Source organism: Eptesicus fuscus, chromosome 14 (genome assembly GCF_027574615.1).
Source record: "Eptesicus fuscus isolate TK198812 chromosome 14, DD_ASM_mEF_20220401, whole genome shotgun sequence".
Classification (NCBI taxonomy): Eukaryota; Metazoa; Chordata; class Mammalia; order Chiroptera; family Vespertilionidae; genus Eptesicus; species Eptesicus fuscus.
The window spans coordinates 12,347,409-12,368,968 of NC_072486.1; the positions used below are offsets into that span (position 1 = coordinate 12,347,409).

The window sequence follows — 21,560 nt, forward strand, 5'->3', positions numbered from 1 at the left end:
TCTTGTGTTATGGAATCCCTGCCTACGCTGTGGGCACAGCCATCTTGTTACAGCGTGATGGTCAATTTGCATATTCCCTCTTTATTAGATAGGATATATATGTGTGTGTGTACATATATGTATGTATGTGTACATATATGGATAAAGAAAATGTGTGTGTGTGTGTGTGTGTGTGTGTATACACACCACTCCTCTACACACACATACACTTTATCCATTCATCCATTGATGGACACTTAAATTATTTCCATGTCTTATAAATAATGAACATGGGGGTGCATGTATTTTTAACTTATAAGTAGTGAACATGGAAATGCATGTATTTTTTCAAGTTAGTGTTTTCATTTTCTTTTTTTTTCTTTTTTAAAATATATTTTATTGATTTTTTTACAGAGAGGAAGGGAGAGGGATAGAGAGCCAGAAACATCGATGAGAGAGAAACATCGACCAGCCGCCTCCTGCACACCCCCTACCGGGGTTGTGCCCGCAACCAATGTACATGCCCTTGACCGGAATCGAACCTGGGACCCTTCAGTCCGCAGACCGACGCTCTATCCACTGAGCCAAACCGGTTTCGGCAGTGTTTTCATTTTCTTTAAATAAATACTCATTAATGGAATTGCTGGATCATATGGTAGTTCTATTTTTAATTTTTTGAGGAACGTTCAAACTGTTTTCCATAGTGGCTGCACTAATTTGCATTCTAATCAACAGTGCACAAAGGTTCCCTTTTTTCCACATCTACACCAACACTGTTGTTTCTTGTCTTTTTGATACTAGTTATTCTGACAGGCATGGGGTGTTATCTAATTGTGTTTTCAATTTGCATGTCCCTGATGATGGGTGATGTTGGTCACCTTTTTATGTACCTGTTAGCCATTTGTATGTCTTCTTTGGATAAGTGTTTATTCATGTCCTCTGTCCATTTTTAATCAGATTTTGTTATTTTGCTATTGACTCATATGAGTTCTTTATATATTTTAGACATTAACCCCTTATGAAATATATTATTTTTAAATATTAGGAGAGTCATTATTTTTATGGGGTGGTGGTGGTGGTGGCTGTTGCTTAAATATTAAATGAAAAAAAATACTAATTGTGGGCCTTTGGCACAATTTCATGTAAATGCATCTTTTATCTATTAACTAAGATTTAAGACTTAGCTTTATATAAATATGAAACTGAATTTTTTTCAACTCAGGTTCAGACTTTGCTATTTTGCAACTTGATTTTCATCTGTTAGGCATTGACTTGAAGCCAGGCCTTTTAGTGATCTGAGTTCCAAATTACACAACCACTTCAATCCTGAGCAAACTTGTTCTGAATGGCCCTCTTTCTTTCCTATTACCTTTGGCCAAGAAGTTGTACATGTTTTGTGTGTCGAACTAAATTGTTTCTACCTTTGCCTTTGAGAGCTTTGATGAGTTTACTTTTCTTTTTTTGTGTGTGACAAGGACTTGAGTGAGCATCGCTGCAGGCATTTTGATTCTTGAGAAATCCCCTTTCAGCCGTATGTGTGTCTGTATGAAGCCGTGCGTACATGTCAAGGTGGGTGAATATTTGTCCCTGGAGCCCTGATTGCATTACTAAATATTTTCTCTGGTAAAAGAAACAACCATGCAGTGTGGTCCAGTTAGTTTCCTCAGGCACTTTGGTGCTGGTTCTTTGTGCTTTTACAGAATAAATACTTTTAATGGCCTGGCCTAGGAACCTGGTCATTCACAATAGCATTTCTGTGGGGAAAAACAAAGTGTAAGTTCCAAACGAATGATTTTTACAAACACTCTTTTAAACATAGGGCACTGTTTAAATAGTCCAGTAAGGCCAGGCTCTCTCCACTTGGGCTGTGTCTGTGTGGAGTGAGTTTATCCATGTGATTATTATCATCAGTTTGAAGTCCAGCACTCACCAGCTGTGACATCAGGCCTGGTCCAGTATTCACTATACAATTTAATGGTTGAGTTTTATACACTGGAGCTTACTGGTGTGGTGGATCACTAAGCTTCGGGAGAAGGAGGCAGTTTGCACCTCTCCTTTGATGAGGTCAGCCTCGTGGTGATAAAGGAAGGGGACCTCTTTGAGTCTGAGGATGTGAGCGCTGGAAGGGACAAACTGAGACCTAGAAATAACCTGACGGCACTCCAGCCAACAGCGCCACCTGGGCAGGTCCGAAAGGTTCTTTTTTTAAACGATAAGGTAGATTTGCTTATTTTTAACTTCTACCCATACGCCTTCTGAAGTAGAATAAGTCTGATGTCTTCTGTGTAGCAATACTTCAGATATTTGAAAATAGTTACCTGGTCCTACTCCTAAGACCTCCCTCTATCACCATAAAAAGCTATATATATATTTTTTTCTTGTCATGAGAACATTCCAGATCCACTGCCCTGGGGACCTTCCAATATCACTGCAATACATTCATTACTCTAGTCACCAACCCCCCAGGACCTGTTCATTTATTCATTTCACAGCAGGAAGTGCTCTACTTCCTGATCCCCGTCACTCATCACCCCACCCCCACTTACCACTAAGTTCTCTGTATCCATGAGTTTTGTTTTGTTTAGTCTTTTTTTTTGTTTTTTTTAGATTCCACACATAAGTGAGATCATATGCTGCCCTCCTCTGTCTGGCTTATTTTGTAGACAGCTCTAAGCCTCCCTAGAACTCAGCCGTCCAGCCGCCTGGCACACACGTTGTCTGCTTTGTTCAGCGATGTAAAAGTATGAATGGGGCAAGAACAAGGAACAGTAAGGCTCCTCCTTTCTACTTTGAGCACAAGCCAAACAGCCAGTCTTTATTGGGTGCTTGGGAAAGAGAAAGAATTAAGTTCTTATCCTCACAAGCCTGATGATGCAGATGGACTCAGTGTCTCTCTCATTGTTCTCCCTCCCCACCCACTTGCTCCTACCGCTCACCAATCCAAAGTATGTGATGAGGAGGGAAGTGAGCAGAGCAGGGGCGGGCGAGATCAGTGCCACCTGCAGAGGTACCTCAGGCCTGGAGCCTGGCCTTAAGAAATGGGCAGGACTCCTGTGCTTGTGTGGCCAATTTGTTGCTTAAGAGTTCAAAAGTCCAAAACCTGTTCTGTGACCCTCTTGTTAAGCTAATCAATTAACTCAGCTTAGCTTATTATAGAACCAAAAGAAGATATTTAGACTGAACAAAATACCAGATAATATTTTCCTCATAATGACTCATAGCTGGAAGGCAGTATACCACACTGTGGAAGTCATTGAAACTTACCCTTTTAAGAACTGTGGCAGTTTTTAAAAAATGGCCAGAAATTCTCCTACACCGATAGGTATGTCTATATACCGTCCTCTTGCATATGAGTTGGCTTGTGACTGCTTCATCCACTAGAATATGGCAGAAAGGACGCCATGACTTCCAACACCAGGCCATAAAGGCCGTGCACCTTCTGCCGGCTTGGCTTCTCCTGGAGTCCTAGCTCCGGAGGCCAGCTGCCATAGAGAAATGCGACGACCCTGGGACTGCCATGTTGGAGAGGTGTGGTCCACAGCCCCAGCTGAGCTGCCAGCCACCAGCCAGCGCCACCGGCCAGCTTTTCGAGGGAGCCGTCTGGACACCCACCCGGTTGGGTCTTCAGGTGATTCCAGCTCCCCCTGGCACCTGATCGCAGGCCCCTAACATCGTGTCCTGTATCTATTCTTTCAACAAAGGCTAAGTGAGCACCAGGTATTCTAGGTTCTGGGGACACACCGCTTTCAAAGCCGCTGCTCTCTGGAAGCTTAGCATCTCACCTAGCACCTAGAACAATGCCCAACACTCAGTAAGCACTCACTAAATATTTCTGCAGGCACATGAGAGACCCCACACCAGAACCGCCCAGCCACGCTTTCCCCAAATTCTGGACCCCTCCCCTGAATTATGAGCCTAATTAACTAGTTGCTTAAAGTTACTAATGTAACTTGTTACATAACAATAGGAACAAGTGCTAATAAATAAAATACTTTAAATCAGCTGTCTTGCATGTCTCTAGAATGTATTAACTACATTTTTGAACAGAGTGTAGACATAATTTGGACCTCTTAGGAGCAATGAACTTCTTATATCTCATATTGTGATTAATATAGTGTGTCATTGAGATACATGGTGAGTCGCAAAGACACTCTCGACTGCTCAGCTTTCAGCCTTGTGCATACTTCTAGTTTTCTCTTGTCCTTTGCTGCCGGTAATCTTCGCACCATGTCTGAGAGTGCTGCTTTCAGCACGGTAAACCCCACTTGGGGTCATTGTTTTTAAATTCAGGCACTACGTTTTACCAGCGTGGTCTTAAAAAATACTTAGTGAGTGCTTACTTTGTGTTGGGCATTATTCTGGATGCTAACTGAGATGCTAAGCCTCCGGAGAGCAGCGGCTTTGAAAGTGGTGTGTCCCCAGAACCTAGATTGATTTTACTTCCTCAAATACAAGAAAAAAGCTACTCATGGTATTTGTCAGGGAAAAAAGGCAGATATTGACTCATTGTGCCAGAATTAAATTGCTTCGTGTTTTATAGTTTGTAAAATATTTTCGACAATAATGTAGATGTAGATTGTTCCTTAATTTAAAATGTCAGTGTTACCTTGCCAAATGAGAAGATTACAAAAGCCATTTTATGGTACAAACCTTTGGATGAAATAGAGCATCCAGAAGAGCGATGGGCATGCCTTCTCTTTTGGGGAGGGAGAGGGAGTCCTGTTTATAGTGTCGCCATGACATTTGTAACACCTGGCGTTTCTTCTTATTGGCATCACCACAGGTGTCTCAGGAATGGAGTGGGGCAAGTGTAACGCACGTAGGGAAATGGACGCTCTTGCTCAGTCCCATGATAAGCTGAGGAGGTGTTTCTGCAGCTACTTCTGTAACCAGAATGTTGTGTTTTAGAATACAAAGACTCCAGGCATCCCTCAAAATCAAGATCACGTTTTCCTCTTTGGTTTCTCTCCAATCAGATTATTTTCTTAAATTATTCTTGACTTCAGATTGACAAATTTAAATTTCTTCCTTATTTGTTTGTTGTTGTTGCATATTAAAGGGAAATAATTGACTATAGTTTCTTGTCTATGTTGGGAAGACTGTTGAGTAAAGGATTCTTAAGGTTAACTATTCTTGTCTTTTCTCATTTGTCTTTAACCTGAAACACAAGGTAAACTGACTACTGCCTTCCCTGGAGTACAATAAGTGTCAAGAAAGATTCATAAGTCACGCCTGTTTATAGTATTTATTCTGGGTCATGACATTGTGAGGACTCCATCCCAATCTAGGTGTGCCATGGAGAAGACACAGTCAGCCCCAGGGAACGCTGCCCCTCTGACCCGAGCATCTTGTCTCTCTCTGTGTCACTATTTGCTGCGGTCTGACCCAGGGCGCTGTGGGACGAGAGGGCCAGGTTCTCCAGAATGGAGATCGCTGTAGAGTGCTGGGCATGGCGCTGCCCAAGTCCGACCATGGAAGTGGCATAAATCACAAACCTCTGGGCTGCTCCAGCCAGGGCAGACTCCTCCAATAAGGAAGTAGTGACATATAGAACTTCAAATGACCAATACATTGAGGAAATTCGGGATGTCACGGGGGGAGTTTTTCTGAGGTTACATCTTACATTAGGACGTTTCTTCTGGCCCCTGAAACTGTTCACTTTGGAGCCACAGAGAGAATAGCCTTCCCGGCAGACACTGCCATTGCGTCTTACCTTTGCAGAAGGAACAGTAGCAGTGGTCGCCTCCTTATGCCCAGCACTGCACAGTTATTTGTAATCCCGTCTCTTACCATAATTGTGAAATCTGAATAGCAATAGGTTTTCTTTCTTTGTTTATAGCTCATTAGATGGCAAAGTCTGACCTTAACTGACATGAAGCAATTTTTGGTCTTTGTTCAAGTTAATAGGAATGTTCATACATTTTGTTGTAAAAATAAGAATCTGTTTAACTATGAGGTGCTGTTCTAGGTCATTTGGGGTCTGTTATTATCTGATATGCATACCATATTACCTTTCTAAGGTTAACATCAACAAAAAATAATTGTAAACATATCTGGCCTCAGAGGTTTTAGAAAAGGAGCTGGAGACTTGCACCTTAAAAGGAAGAAACCTACCTGGCCATCATCATAGAAACTTCTGCACTTTGCATTTATCCCGATTTCACATTTCAGGGACTCGGAATGCTTGCTTGTTAAGTAAATGAGACCTTGTACCAGGACCTTTCTACTCTGACAACCATCAGTGTGGCGGGTGGGGCCGACTGCCAGCAGCCTGGGAAGATAGGCCCTGATCGCAAGCTAGGCCTAGGTACCCTACCCGTGCATGAATTTAGTGCACCGGGCCTCTAGTTTTGAATTAAGTGTCCATGTCAACCAATAGAGCCTCATTATTCTTTTTAATTTGAGCATAACTTATATTTTAAATTGAATAAATCTTGAGTGAATAGCATAACCATCACTCAGACCAAGATAGAGAACATTTCTAACACTGCAAAAGGTTCTCCTTTAGTTTTTCAAGGTGATGGACCAATATTGTATCTTGGTTGTTGTGGCTGTGGTTACATGAATATATGAGATGAAATTTTATAGAATTATGAACAGTACACATACATGTGCACATGCACAGAAAACCAGTGCATGTGAAAATAGCGAAATTAGAGTAAACTCTATAATTCAGTTAATTGAATTGTGCTGTTGTTAATTTCCTGGTTTTGACTAGTTGTATACAAAATGTTACTATTGGTGGGAGCTGGGTGAAGGGTACGCTGACTGCTCTGCACTATTTTGATAACTTACTGTGATTCTATAATTATTTTCTTAAGTGAAAAAAATCTTCCTTATATCTATCTTATTATTTCAATAGAAGCTTTATAGATTATTGTATAGATATATAAAACCTTATTTACCAATTCTCTATTTACTTTCCAGAGTTTTTACTAGTACAAAAAAACTTTGTGATGAGCAACCTTGCACATATTTTTCAAAAGAGGTTCTTATCTTAAAAAAGAAAAAGCCACTACAAGGTTCTTGTAAGTCATTTTCCGATGATTACATACAATTCTCAAGATTGTGCACTACATAAATTGAGACAAACCTGTGAAGTAGGTTTAATTAACTCTCCCAGGAAGAAAGCATTTCAGCAAAATTGTAATCTTTGGCTTTTCCAACTGCCTAATGCCAAAAGCCCAGGGGTGTTGAACTGTGCACCAGGAATATAAGATATAAATGCAAGCACAGCCTAATTCAAACACAGGTCATTGTGTTGCTTCTGAAGGGCAATATATTTCTAGAAAAGATTTATTCAAAGGTAAACTGTATGGCAGTCAATCTTACAGTCTTTACTTAAAGGATAAAGCCTTCTGAGTAGTTACACTAAGTTTTCCTGGCATTGTTCATTTTGATTTCTTTAAAAAATGTTTTCAAAAAATTGATTTGAGAGAGAGAGAGAGAGAGAGAGAGAGAGAGAGAGATTTGTTGTTCCTTGCATTGACTGGTTGACTTGTATGTGCCCTGACCAGGAATTGAATTCACAACCTTAGTGTATCAGGACAGTGCTCTAACCAATTAAGCTACTTTGGTCAGGGCTGTTCATCTTGATTTCTAATTTGGTTTTGAGAAGACCAGCCTGAACATGGGCTTCTTGAAACCATAATGTTCTTTATGCTACTCTTCAGTGGTTAGGGGGAAAAGATAGACATGTTTTTGGTAAAGCACATGTTAAAAGAGGGTTGTCTTACCCTGGCTGGTGTGGCTCAGTTGGTTAGAATGTTGACCCATAAACCAAAAGGTCGCTAGTTCGATTTCCAGTCAGGGTACATGCCCAGGTTGCAGGTTTGGTCCCTATCAAGGTGCATACAGGAGGCAACTAATTGATGTTTCTCTCTCTCTCCCTCTCCCTAATAATAACAACAACAACAACAACAACAACATATTATAAGAGAAAAAAGAGAGAGAGTTGTCTTCCATTTTGGCCTAGCAGGTACCTTATACTCTAATAGTTGGTGAAAGTATTTTTTGTGGTTGCTGTTTTGTAACAATGATTTTCATTTCACTTATATTCTAGTACTGATCATTTTTGTCTTAATCTAAGAAACAACGTTATTTGTCATTAAAGCTTCTAACTCAGACACATGAGTAGAATATTAAGGAAATATTATGGTTTCTCAGATGTCCAGCAAAGGAGACTTACACTTGATCAATAAGGTCATTGTCGAGCCTGTTGTATTTATCTGTGTGATATTTGAATAAAAACTCATTGAGGTGGCTCTGGCCGGAGGTAGCCCTGGCCGGTGTGGCTCGGCTGGAGCATCGTCCTGTACACCAAAAGGTTGTGGGTTAGATGTCGGTCAGGGCGCATGTGGGAGGTGGCCGATCCATGTTTCTCTCTCACATCTATGTTTCTCTCTGTCCCCTCCTTCCCCTGTCTAAAGTCAATAAAGAAAAAAACTAAAAAAAATAAAATAACAAATTACAACTTGTTGAGTTAGATGATATTGGCCTTTTTCAAATGAGCCTGCATCGAAGTGGTGAGAGTTAACTTTCCACACATAAAAAACTGCTCTCACGTGACCTTATTTCCCATCACTTCCACACTCTCACTTTTGACGCCAGCTGAGAAAATAGACTCTCTCTCAGATTTCCATTTTAGAGCAATTACACATACGATCTGCCTTCTCTCACCAGCTTCATCATGTTCTGTCCCTTCTTTTAAACTTAGCCTTTTTCATCTTATCCACGGAGTAATTTATAGACTAAAGCAATGTAAGTCCAAGAAATCTTTCTTAGAATTTTTTGTTTTACCCTTTCTATTTATGCCATGTATAACGCATGTATTTTTGCATATGTATATTTGACTCTCTCTTTGGCTGAAATTCCAAACTTTGATAGCCAAAGCACTTACTAACTTTGTGAATTATTCATCTGTTTACTTTTCTCTGCTAATAACTAATTGCATGAACATCGACTATGGGTAAGCACTGGGAGCTTTGCAAATGCTCCTCAGCTGGAGGTTACGATAAATGAATGATGGAAGAGCAGATTGTCTTTCTCTTGTGTAACATACTCACAGTTTTGCTCAACTGTCCATGTTCTTAGGGAACAGAAGGATAATTAGAAGTACCATGAATGACCCACGTGTTCTGGGGTCAGTCTGGTTTGGGTTTTCAGACTGGCCTATGGTTGTCAGTCTCTTTACAGTTTTCTGGGTGCTTTTGTTCTCCTTTACACGTTTTGCCCGTTTTAAATTATTCATAAACTTAAGATGTTGTTATTCATAAACTTCACATTAGTGAATGTGGGGACTAAGTCAGAGTCCATTGAGAGAGAACATTCTAAAGGCATGTGTTTGCATTGTCCCTTTTTACCGTCCTGGGTCAGCTGCTTTTGAACTCCAGGACAATGTTAATAAATTGTCGGGCTGAAGTACCTTTCTGGGAGTTTGCAAGTGGTATTAATGGTGTTTTCCTCCTTGAACCTGTGTAATGAATGTCCTCTTTATTCTCCAGTTTAACCTGAAGCCATGAAACCCCTCTCAGCTGGGCCTGTTCTGCAGGCGCCTGCCTGCTTGGCCTGTTATTATTCCATGAATCACTGCTGCCCTTATTAAACTATTTTGGGCAGCAGCCTTTCCATTCTTCTCCTGTGAACCATGAAGGCTGGAGTTGCTACAGCAGCATAGGCCAGAGTGGAATTCGAATATGAAGGAAAGAAGGTTCACTGGCTTGTAACATAGCATTTTACCTTACAAGACAGTAGGGTGTGTGCCACTGAGACCACCTTGTGTCTTGAAATTTTTCTTTTGTTCTAAAAAGGGATCCCGGAAAGTTCATCCTTGAATGCCTAGCATTTAAAATGCTTGAATGTCAGGCAGCTTGGCCTCCCTCCATCCCATCACCACCCCTCCCCTTTTCCTTCATTGTCTCTGGCATCTCCGGGGTGTGTTGGTTTTCTCCTGCTCTTGTGTTCTCACCTACCCCAGATCCTTAGGCCCACAGTGTGGACCGTGACCAGGAAAAGGCAGCACAGTGTGGTGAGCAAGAAGGTGGCCTCGAGTCAGGCCTGCATTCGAATCCCTGTGATGATGGGCAAATGGCAGAACCTCTTTAAGTTTAAATCGAGAAAGTGTATGCATCCTCACAGGGTGCTATAAGCATTACGATAAGATGGGTAAGAACTAGCTAAGGGGAAAGCTGAACGCTGGTTAGAACTAGTCAGTAGGAAAAGTCCTCTGGCCTATGTTAAGGCGACATTATAACTCATATAGCCTGATGGTTTATTTTAAAGATCAGACACCGAGACCCAGAGGGGTTGTGCTTGTCTGGTGACACTTAGCTGTACATGAAGAGCGAGGGCGAGAACCCCGGCTTTCTAACTCCTAGTCCAGTGCTTTTCCATCAAAGCACAGAACTGCCCCTGTGTTGCTGGTCAGGGCCGCACTTGAACTGTTCTCAGCCTTTTACTCTCTCTCTGGGCCCCATGATGAATTCATTTTTTAAAGACTAGACCTGCTCTAGAAATGCAAGGCCCCGACACCACCGACCCAAATGTCTGTTCATACTTCTCAGCCTACCCTGTTGTTGAGGAGGCACTGGTTGGGAATGGATGTCTGAGAGCATTTCCACAGCTCACTTTATCCTACACGTGTGCTTCCTATGAAAATATTAAATAACTTGGGGAATTTTAAAAAATCACCTTCAAATTCTACCACGTGTGTTTGGGGTTTGGATTAGGAGAGGTTTGCGTCCTCTTTTTGGATATAGGTCATGTTTAAATGAGTGTCAGCAGAAATCTCATTGATGAATTTACGTGATCAGGGGTCCCTCATGTAAACCTAGGGTCCCTAAACCCTTAAAGTCTCAGTGGAAGAGACAGGGACAGGGAGCTGGACATCTTGGCACTGTGCAAGGCCATCTGATCATTTTTTCTGGGAAGACTGGACCATAACTTTCATTAGATTTTTAAAGAGATTAGTGACCCAGGAAAGGTTAATGACTGACTGAATTGATGGCAGTTAGGTTCTTTTCCATTTCCTCAATAGGTAAAGGCCCTTGGAAGTACACTGCATATTTTTAAATACTTGATGAGATATTTTTAAAGCTGCAGCTCAACTTCTTCCATTCATGTTGAAATAGACTCCCACTGAAACCCATGTGTGTTTTTTTGCTGTCAGCGATAAAAGGTTTCTTCTGCTTCTGCTGGCATATTCTGAGATATCTTTAGAACAAGATATGGAAAACCTTTGTCAAGTGTAATCTGAATCTTGGATAGGCAATATATAATATGTTTGTTTAGACGGAAAATGAAGATAAAAAATGTTTTTTTCTCATATCCCCTTGAATGCCAGTTGTTCTAGTTGCCATTTGTTTTCCTTTGGAATTGAAAACGAGTTTTCTTTAGTGTTTTGCCATGCGTTTCTTCCTGACCTTTGATTACTATTCATCTGTTCCTCTGACTCAGGTTTCCTCATGAAGAATGTATGATATTTTCCTGCCTTTATCTTTCACTTTGCCTTCACCTTTACTCTCATCTTGCCTTACGAAACCCAAAGGATGAGGACCGACTGTTGGAATTTGCTTAGTTTCCATACATTGCTAGATAGATGAGGCTTCACAATAGCAAAGAAATATTGTATATGCACAAGGCATAATGGCAAATGAATTCCAATGGTGTGCTGATTGAGTCACTCCCTAGAATTCAAAGCTTAGTGAGCAAAACATGAATGACCAAAGGTGATTAGTTGTGCTTTTTGAAGCATAAAGTTTTTTAAAAACAGGTGTGCTTTTGGAATTAAGCTCAGATGACTACAAAAGGGATTATTAAGGTTCACTGATTTGGCAAACCAGCTTTGGAGCACCAGGCAAAGAGGGAGCCTTTCATTGAATGAAATCTCCTCTCCGGATGAATTCTTGTTTCTCTTTTTAAATAAATATGTGCTATTCTATTCCTTTGGCATTAAATAGGATATATACAAAATTTCTTTGAAAACTGTGGGACAACATGCTGCTTTTAGTAAACCTTATTTATATTCTTTTTATTTTTTAGGAAAAGAATTTGTCTCATTTGGACCAACTTAACCATTTATAGACAAGGAAAATGAAGTTGGAATAGATGGTTTTTACAGAATTAATCAACTTTTTAGTGACAAATTTGGTGATAAGATTTAAGACTTTAGCCCTAGCTGGTTTGGCTCAATGGATAGAGCGTCAGCCTGCAGACTGAGGGGGTCCCAGGTTTGATTCAGGCCAAGGGCACATGCCTGGGTTGTGGCTCGATCCCCAGTGGGGGGCGTGCAAGAGGCAGCCAACCAATGATTCTCATCATTGATGTTTCTATCTCTCTCTCCCTCTCCCTTCCTCTCTGAAATCAATAAAATATATTTTTAAAAAAGATTTAAGACTTCGTACTCTGACCCAGTGATGTTTCATTATACTATACTAGTGGCCCAGTGTATAAAGTCATGCACATTGAAAGGAAAGTAATTTGAAGAAATATTTTAATATTTCTATTCACCCTTTCTCTATAATGGAAGTGGCAACCAAATTCAAGATCAACAATGACAGATGGAAACACACACATGCCATTGGCGCCAGCAAGAGCTTTGTACGTATCGCCCATACGTGAGTCAACTTAGCCTTTTATAGATATAGAATAAACTTGCTTAATTAGACCTGCTTTCTGATGTAGCTAAACTTTTTCTAGCCCAGTGAAGCACCCCAACTTCTCTTTCAGGTACTTGTCAGCAACACAGCAGTAAATGTCAACACGAAGCAGCTTATTATTGTAGATCACGCAGGGAGAACAAAGGGTGAAATATTTAACTGCAGCAGTGTTTGCTATATTCTGCGCAGTGAGAAAACCTAAGTCATTTTCAAGGTCACCATTTCTTACTTCTTTTCAGCCGGGTCAAGTTTCTAAACTTCTAAATCTCTGTTTTCCAGCTAATGAAAAGAAAATAGGATTCTCCCGAGTCTCCTACTCCAGGAATTCTTTGAGGATCAAATGAGATGAGGCATGGGAGAACGCTTCACAGACATTTGGTTCAAGTGTGAAATGCTTCCACCTGACTATGAAGCAAGTCGTGTTCCTGGGCTAAAGAAACTTCAAGGAGGCTAGTCGTTGCTAGGGAGAGGAAGCCAGGCATTGCTACGTGACGTCATTACTCTGTGCCCACAGTGACCATTTCCGGGCTGGGCTGGGCTAGGCTGTGGGCCGCATTTTGTGCCATGGGATCTGGGCAGTGTTGGCTGCAGTTTGGTGGGCTGTCGCTCCGGGGTGGTGGTGAGGCCCGTGTCTCACTTGGGGGAAGCCGAGTGTTGCTTTTTGGGCACCAGGTTTGCGGTGCCGTTTCTCTGTGTGCTTCATGGCAGCTCCTGTGTTGAGCGTCTGCCCTCTGATGGTCAGTGCGCATCATAGCGACTGGTCGGAAGGTGGGAGGGACACTTAGTATATTAGCCTTTTATATACATAGATTGTGTTTTATAGGCAGAGGGAAAGGTTGAATGTTGAAGGAAATCAGATTTTATACCTTGTGTGAGGTCCACCTACTACACCCACCAGCAAGGCTAAAATTTAAAAGACTGTCAATACCAAGTGTTTGCTGAGGATATGGAACAACTGAGCTGTAGGAATGGCTGGTGGGAGCAGAAAGAGACACAGCCACTTTGGAGAGCGGTTTGGCAGTTTCCAGTGTTAAGCACTTTTACCCAATGGCCTAATAGTTCTGCTCTTACAGAGGCCTATATATAAATGTTAATTACAGCTTTATCATAGCAACTGAAAGCTGGAAACAGCTCATGTTCATCAACTGGTGAACTGACAAATTGTGGTATATTTATACAATGGAATACTATTCAGCAATGAAAAGGAAGGCGCTGCTGATACTAGCAACACCGTGGCTGGAACTCAAAAACGTTATGTTGAGAGAAAGAAGCATATTCTGTATGAGTCCATTTATATGACGTTGTAGAACAAACAAAACTAATTGATAGTGATAGAAACCAGAGAGATCACTGTGGGACTTGATTACAAAAGGCCAGGATGGAACTTCTGGGGTGAAGGAAATGTTATATATGTCCGTTTGAGGTGGTGGTTACATAGGCATGTGCATTTGTCCAAACTCAAACTGTGCTCTTAGAAGGGGTGCATTTTATTGTATACTAGAGGCCCAGTGCATGATTGAATCATGCACGTGTAGAGGGGGGGAGCTGGGTGCCTGTCCGCTGGTGCCTGAGTGGACAGGCACCCAGCTCCCACGCTTTTGCTTTTGATCGCTGGTGCACCAGGCCTTTCAGAAGCCTCCAGCGCGGAGGAGGCTTCTGAAAGGCCTGGTGCCTGAGCGGACAGGCACCCAGTTCCCACGCTTTTGCTTTTGATCGCTGGTGCACCAGGCCTTTCAGAAGCCTCCAGCGCGGAGGAGGCTTCTGAAAGGCCTGGTGCCTGAGCGGACAGGCACCCAGCTCCCCCTTTTTTGATGGTCCGCGGCGGAACGTGAGCTCGCTGCCCCAGAGGCCCCTTCTGTGCCGCAGCACAGCCATGGCGCAGACGCTGAGCTCGAGCTCAGCATCCCGCCGGCCAATCAGCCACCCCGGCCACCCTGAGTCCCGCCCCCCCGTGCCTCCTGGCCAATCGCGGGCATAGCAAAGGTACGGTCAATTTGCGTATTTGTCTATTATTAGGTAGGATAAATTGTACCTCAATAAAGTTGATTTAAGAGCATAATGAGGAGTGAAGGTGCTGAATAGCAAAGCACAGTTGGTGTAAAGCATAAACTATTTTTACCATGCCATTGAATTTTCTCTGATCTCATTTTCTCTCTCAAAACTGTGGTCCTTCTGTTATTGTCCCTTGCCACTTGCCTGAGATCACAGGTATAATGGCAAGCCAGGGTACCATTGTGGAAAAAACCCAAAACTGAACAATCCACCCATGCACATTTCCACGAACAAGTTTCGTCTGTGCTTGAGGATATCATGGTAATTATTTAGAGCTTCAGTTATTAATTCTTCTTTAGTTACCAAAATTTTACCAGCACAACTATATATGCCAATAAAATGATCCCTGGAGAAATGCCAAATGCTTTTCGATTCTCTAGAAGGAAATTTAGGGAATTTGAGACTGAGTAGGTTGACTTTATAGCCATATTCTCTGCTAAAAAATCCAAAAATAAAAGCGTTGGCATCACAGTTGGTGTTCTGAGTCATATTTTAAATCCTGCAAGCCTGTAGCTTAGCAAAGTGCTATTCAGAAAACTCTTAAAGGGTGTGTATATGATATATCTTTGTCTTGCCAACTCCCCTGCCAGCATCTTTCAGACATTTTGTTCAGTGATGTCTAAGGCTAGAGCTGAAGTCACATGAGTCCACTTGAAATGAGGTCTAGACATAAGATGAATTCAGCATTGCTTCTAACTGAGTTAAAGATTGCTGAGAGCTTTCTCCTCGGTGTGCTGGAGAATTATTAAGTAACTTTTAGAACCCAGGGCACATTATGGACCATCTAATTAAATAACATTAGGGATTATATTCATCCAAGTGTTCTTTTGCTCAACTCAAACAAAACAGCGCCCCCAATATTCTTCGATACAGTTGTGCCTGTGTGACTTCCACAGGGGTCCGTTTATTAGTTTATTCACCGAACATTTAACTACCTATCAGATGACAGGCATTTTGCTGGACAGCAGGATATAAAGATGAAAAAGAAGAGCATCTGTCCTCTAGGAGCTTATAATTCGGTAAAAAGAGAAGGCATGCAAACAAATATTTTTATAATACAGTTGCTACAATAGGTGTGTACAAGGGCAGCGTGTGTGCCCGCCTGGGGATGTTAAGTCCGTCTGGTCTAACATGGAATTTAAGGCCAATGCTTCCTTATTGATTTGCTGTCTGGATGCTCTATTCGTTGATGAAAGTGGAGTATTAAAGTTTCCTACTATTATTGCATTGCTGTCTATTTTCTCCTTTAGGTCTGTTAATATTTGCTCTATATATTTAGGTGCTCCTATGTTGGGTGCGTAATATTTATAAGTATTATACACTCTTGTTGGGTTGACCCCTTTATCATTATACAGTGACCTTCTCTTGTCACTTACACAGTCTCTGTCTTAAAGTCTATTTTGTCGGATGTAAGTATTTCTACCCCAGCTTTCTTTTGGTTTCCATTTGCATGGAAAAATCTCTTTCCATCCCTTCACTTTCAGTCTGTGTGTGTCCTTAGATCTGAAGTGAGTAGGCAGCAAATAGATGGTTGTTTTTATCCATTCAGCCACTCTCTGTCTTTCGATTGAAGAATTTAGTCCTTTTACACTGTGTTCACTGTTTTCTGGCTGTTTTGTAATTCCTTTGCTCCTTTCTGCTCTTGCTGTGTCCCTCCGTGCTTTGATGATTTTCTGCAGTGATATGCTTAGACTCCTTTCTCTGTATCTCCTGTGTATCTGGGTATGTTAGGCAGGAACGGATGGAAAGAAAGCCTCATCTGAGCTACAACCTGGACACGGTGGCTCTACCTTGCTCACAGTGGGGCGGGGCCTGCTGCACAGCCTCAAGGCCCGAGTGAGGGGAACTGCAGGCCGGTGGATTGGTGTGCTGGAGGTGAAACTGCGGTGGTAGTTATGGGAACTGAGGCTGGTGTGTAATACAGAAGCCTCGAGACTTCCTTTTGTCAGGTGGTAATCCTCAATCCTGTACATTTTAGTCATCTTTTAAAAAACATTCATACTGCTGAATTAGAGTCTTCAGGAAAAGGAGCAACCAATCGATGCGTCCTTCTCCCATTGATGTTTCTCTCTCTACCCCACCTCCTTTTCCTCCAACTCTCTCCTCTAAAAAAAAAAAATCAGTGGAAAAATGTCCTCGGGTGAGGATTAAAAAAAAAAAAAAGATAAATTGCTTTGCCCCCTCCCTTGTCCCCTTTATGTATATGTAGGCACATCAGACATAAAGGGAGGACACTGATAACGGCTATTTGTAGTTGATTTGTATTATCGCCAAGAAGGGAGAACAGCCTGATTCCTTGAGCAGCTCAGTTACCGACCTAACTGTCCTGGGAGAAGGGGATCTTATGGGACGTGAACGCCTTGTGACTACCCTCAGGTTGGTGAGCTGCTCATAGAGCCTCGGGGCAGCTGATTAGGCTGAGATCACTGATATCCCATTGGCTGTCTCTCACTCCCTCTCTCTTTCTGCCTTTCCCGTCTCTCATCTCCGCATGTGGCTAAAAATAGCTCCCCACTGTAGTCCCACTTGTCCCCGAAATTGTGTGAATCTGGTTGGCTCAGCTTGGTCAGTGCCGTGGCTGCCTTAGGTTTGGGTCATCCCAGGAGCCAGGGAGGGGAGGGGCTGAGCACAGGGAGGGCGGTCCTCTGAGGAGGGGAGCCCCTCTTACAGGTGCCCGAGTCCTGACCCCCAGTCATGATGAGCTCCTCTCTGCAGAGATAACTCAGCAAGCGGGTCTTGGCTCTTTTGTGGGCCTATTAAAGAAAGACCTGAGATTGGCGGAGACCCTCTGTTGATAGAGAATCTATCATATTGATGGAGAGTATCATCTAGGATTAGATTTGCATTCCAGAGATGAAAAAGAATGATACTGTGTGTGTGTGGGGGGGGGGAGGGGCGAGGATGGGCAGTTAGGGGAGTTGAGAGCTATATTGCAGAGAATCTCTGATGGTTATACTTATATGTTTGCTCTTTCTGTTTTTCTTCTCCTAAAACTAACTCAAACCTACCCTTTCCCCCCTTCTGTATTGACCCTTAGCTGATTAGCTTCCTTTGTATTCAGAATTAATGATGTGGTTTTCCCTAAGGAGGATGATCCATTACTTTTCCCAAGAAGCTCAGAGTCACTGAGAATATGGCCTGGTTGTCGGGGTCGGGGTTGGGGAGGGGGACAGAGATCCTTGACCTGAAACCCTGAAGTGGGGCTGGGGATTAAGCACAAATAGCATGGTTGACAGCAAGGCTATGAGTCAGGACCAGGTGGTCAGGCTAGAATGAGGTCAGGCTGAGGACTGGGGGCCGAGCTGGCAGCTCCGTGTAAGTCAGCAGAGAGCCAGGAGAGGGGTCAGGGAGAGGGAGGGAGAGGGTAGGGAGCGTGGCCCGAGTTATTACAAATTTCCCGACTCTCATTTGGGGTTTATTGCAATGATGAATCACATAATGCATTCTGTTTCTTTAATTGTTTAATAAGCAATATGTATTAGTGAAACCACATTCTAAAGGCACCAGAGTATTTACTGAAAACTTAATTTCCCTCCCAGCCTCGTCACTCAGCCACACAGCTCCCTGGGTGAGAATAGTTTCCTGGTTGAGGAGGTCATGGCATGAAGAGGCAGATGGGTCAGGTCACACCGTGGCGGGGCAACCCTGCCCTTCTGACATGGGGGTTTGTGCTGTGCCAGTTCACCTCACTGTGTTCTGTTGGGGCCCTTGGTAACCTAGTCCAGACACTCGGCATTTATGGATAGTTTTTATTGCTATTTTTAAACCATCTATTTCCTATTTCTATCTAAACAATGCCTTCTCTGAGGTCAGGCCAATCCCATTAGTCCCTATTGCAGTGTGTGTAGGCTATTCTAGGGTATTTTAAAAATGAATTACATCCACAACACTAATGGTGTTAACGGTACAGAGATTCCGCAAATATGTTTGTGGTGCCTGCTGGGGGGAGGACATAATGGTGATAAAAAGCTGTATTGACTAAAAGAATCATCTAGAACTTGCTGAAGGTCATGACTTTCCAGGTATTTTCCCTAAGAATTTTTTTTTTTTAATCCAGCAGTTGGACTTTCTGTATGAATGTTGTATGTCAACAAAAAGTTTTTTTTAAAAAACAACAACACCCTATAATGAGAATTCGTTTGTTTGCTTTCATTTCTAGATAAGCAGACATTCATTGAAATTAGTATATTAGGAGAGTAGCAAAATGCCACAGATACTCCCAGCCTTATAGAATTCTCGTGAATGGGTTTGTATGTCTGAATGGCAGTGGGATGGGATTCCCACTGTGGACATGGCTTGTATTTGTCCACTGGCTTAGGATACCTGGGGAATGATGGGACCAGAGGGTATGCACCCTACTGCCCGATGCCATAGCCAGGGAACTGCTACTCGGAGGCCCGTTCTGGAGTTGAATTTGGAAGGCAGTTTCCCTCTGTGAGCCCATCAGCTCTCTGCTTCACGTGCGTTGCACAGATCTCTGGGTCCCATGGGTACATGACCACGAGCTAACAGATTTCTATGAAAAAGTGTTTTGAGTTTCAAATAGCTGATTTATAATTACCTTTTGGAACAAAACCTCTCAAAAGTTGAGATGATTCGTGATTGAGCTTGCTTTATTTACCTTGCTCATTTAACTGCAGACAGTGAAATTCAGGCTTTTCATTAGCTTGGGTTCTTTTGACTGGTGATGGTTTGACTAGTGAATATTGAGTACATACATATCTCTATTTCAATCTACATGGTGGTATTTCTGAGAAGTAGAGTTGTTGTAACTTTTTTTTTTTTTTTTAATGCGAACCTTTGCTAAATGTAAAGCAAGCAGACAGATCAAAGATCAAGCAGTTGTTTTGGAGCTTAAAGGTCATTTTAACGTCACATCTAGATCTGGCTTCTAGTCTTTCTGTGAGGGCTTTCATCAGACCCCTGGTTGCTTGCACACAGGCCCTCGGTGATCGAAGCTGATCCTGCCTGCCAGGGGAGAAGGCCTTCAAGCTCTTGGAGGACCCCCCGGGTTTCATTCCTGGCCAGGATTGTCAGCAGCCTCTCACCTCAGGAGGAATCTTGGTGATCTGTTAGAGTTCTGTGAGGACAGTGAGGCAGCCCCGGGTGGACAAGTCTTGTTATCATTTGTATTGGTGTTTCCACACGTTGAAGTTGACTTTGACCTTTGACTTTTGCTATTTCATTCTTTCCTTTCGATGAGTTCAGTAGCGCATATAGGTTCAGGCTTTATGTGGACTGATATGAAATTATAGGCTCCCATGTTGATATTATGTAGCTCATTTTTGTTTGCAATTAAGTATGATAGTTTAAAGCAGTCATGGCGGAGTTCTCAAAACTTCCCTATTGGAGCTTTCTTCATCTCTTTCAGAACTCAGAATAGTTCTCTTCTGAATCTTAGGACTAGATCCCAGTGTCATATATCTGACTCAGCAAAAGTAGATTCACCTCAATGCCAGTGGTTTCTGTGGAAGAAGCTGAGTAACTGATTCTATTTGATTCAAAGATTATTTTTGGGAGGGAAGGATTTTTTAAGTTGACATACAATTCACATACCACAAGTTGTACCCTTTTAGAGTGTGTAAGTCAGTGATTCATTTTTTAGCACATTCACAAAATTGTGCAGCTACCACCACTTACCTAATTCTAATATGTTTTCATCACCCCTAAACGAATTCCCATACTTCCTATTTCCCCCTACCTTCAGGCCCAGGCAAACACGACTTTCTGTTTCTATAAATTGCTTATTATGGACATTTTATATAAATGAAATCATGTGATATGTGGCCTTTTTAATTCATCTTTCTTCACTTAGCATAATATTTTCAATGTTCATCCATGCTTAATATGACTCAATGTTTTATTCCTTTTCATAGCTAAATAATATTCCATTGTATGGTCCATTAGTTTGGGCCATTATAACAAATTGCCTTGGACTGGTTGGCCTAAACTACAAACATTTATTTCTTACAGTTCTGGAGACTGAGAAGTCCCAAGATCAAGGTGCCAGTGAAGCCATAGTCTGGTGAGAGCCCACTTCCTGGTTTCTAGATGGCTGTCATCTGTATCACAATGCTGAGATCAGAAAGAGGAAGCAAGCTTTCCTTCTATAAAAGCACTAATCCCATGCCTGAGAGTTCCACCCTCCTGACCTAATTATCTCCCAATGGCCCTACCTCCAAATTCCATCACACTGGAGATCAGACTTCAGCATATGAATTTGGGATGACACAGACATTTAATTTATAACATATGGATATTCCACTTTTTGTTTATCTGTTCATCAGTTGATAGACATTTGTTTTTTTTTTTTTCACTTTTTGACTATTATGAATTATGATGCTATGAACATTCTTGTATAAGTTTTTGTCTGGACATATGCTTTAAAGTATCTTGGGTATATATCCAGGGGCAGAATTGCTGCCTCATTTTGTAACTACGTTTAACATTTTAAGGAACTGCGAGATTGTTTTCCAAAGTATACATCCCCACAAAAATGTGTGAGAGTTCCAATTTATCCACATCCTTGCTAGCACTTGTCATTATCTGCATGTTTGTTTGCTTATCTTGTAGTTATAGTTTGTATTTCTTTCTCGGTTAATAATGTTGAGCATTTTTTCATGTGTTTATTGAGAATTTGTGTGTTTTCTTTGGAGAAATGTCTATTTAAGTCCTTTGCCCATTTGAAAAATTGGGTTGTTTTTCATTGTTGAGTTGTAAGTGTTCCTTATATATTCTGGATACTAGACTCATATTAGATATATGATTTGCACAAATTTTCTCCCATTTTTGGGTTGTCTTTTCATTCTCTTGATGTTATCTGTCGAAGCATAAATTTTTGAAATTTTGATGAGGTCCAACTTACTATTTTTT

At 41.8% G+C, this 21,560-nt stretch overlaps 1 protein-coding gene across 3 annotated transcripts in view; it reads left to right on the forward strand.

Annotated features, from left to right (window-relative positions):
• Nucleotides 1-21,560, forward strand: part of OSBPL3 (oxysterol binding protein like 3) — a 149,898-nt gene that overhangs the window by 24,037 nt on the left and 104,301 nt on the right. The window contains exons 1-2 of one of the 3 annotated variants that reach the window (XM_054726000.1): nucleotides 2,727-2,747; nucleotides 20,661-20,712. The exons of 1 other annotated variant lie outside the window; for it this stretch is intronic. The gene's annotated coding sequence lies outside the window, so the exon portion shown is untranslated. Of the gene's footprint in view, nucleotides 1-2,726; nucleotides 2,748-20,660; nucleotides 20,713-21,560 lie in introns of those variants that run through there. One more of the 3 variants, XM_054725997.1, reaches the window with a different exon arrangement.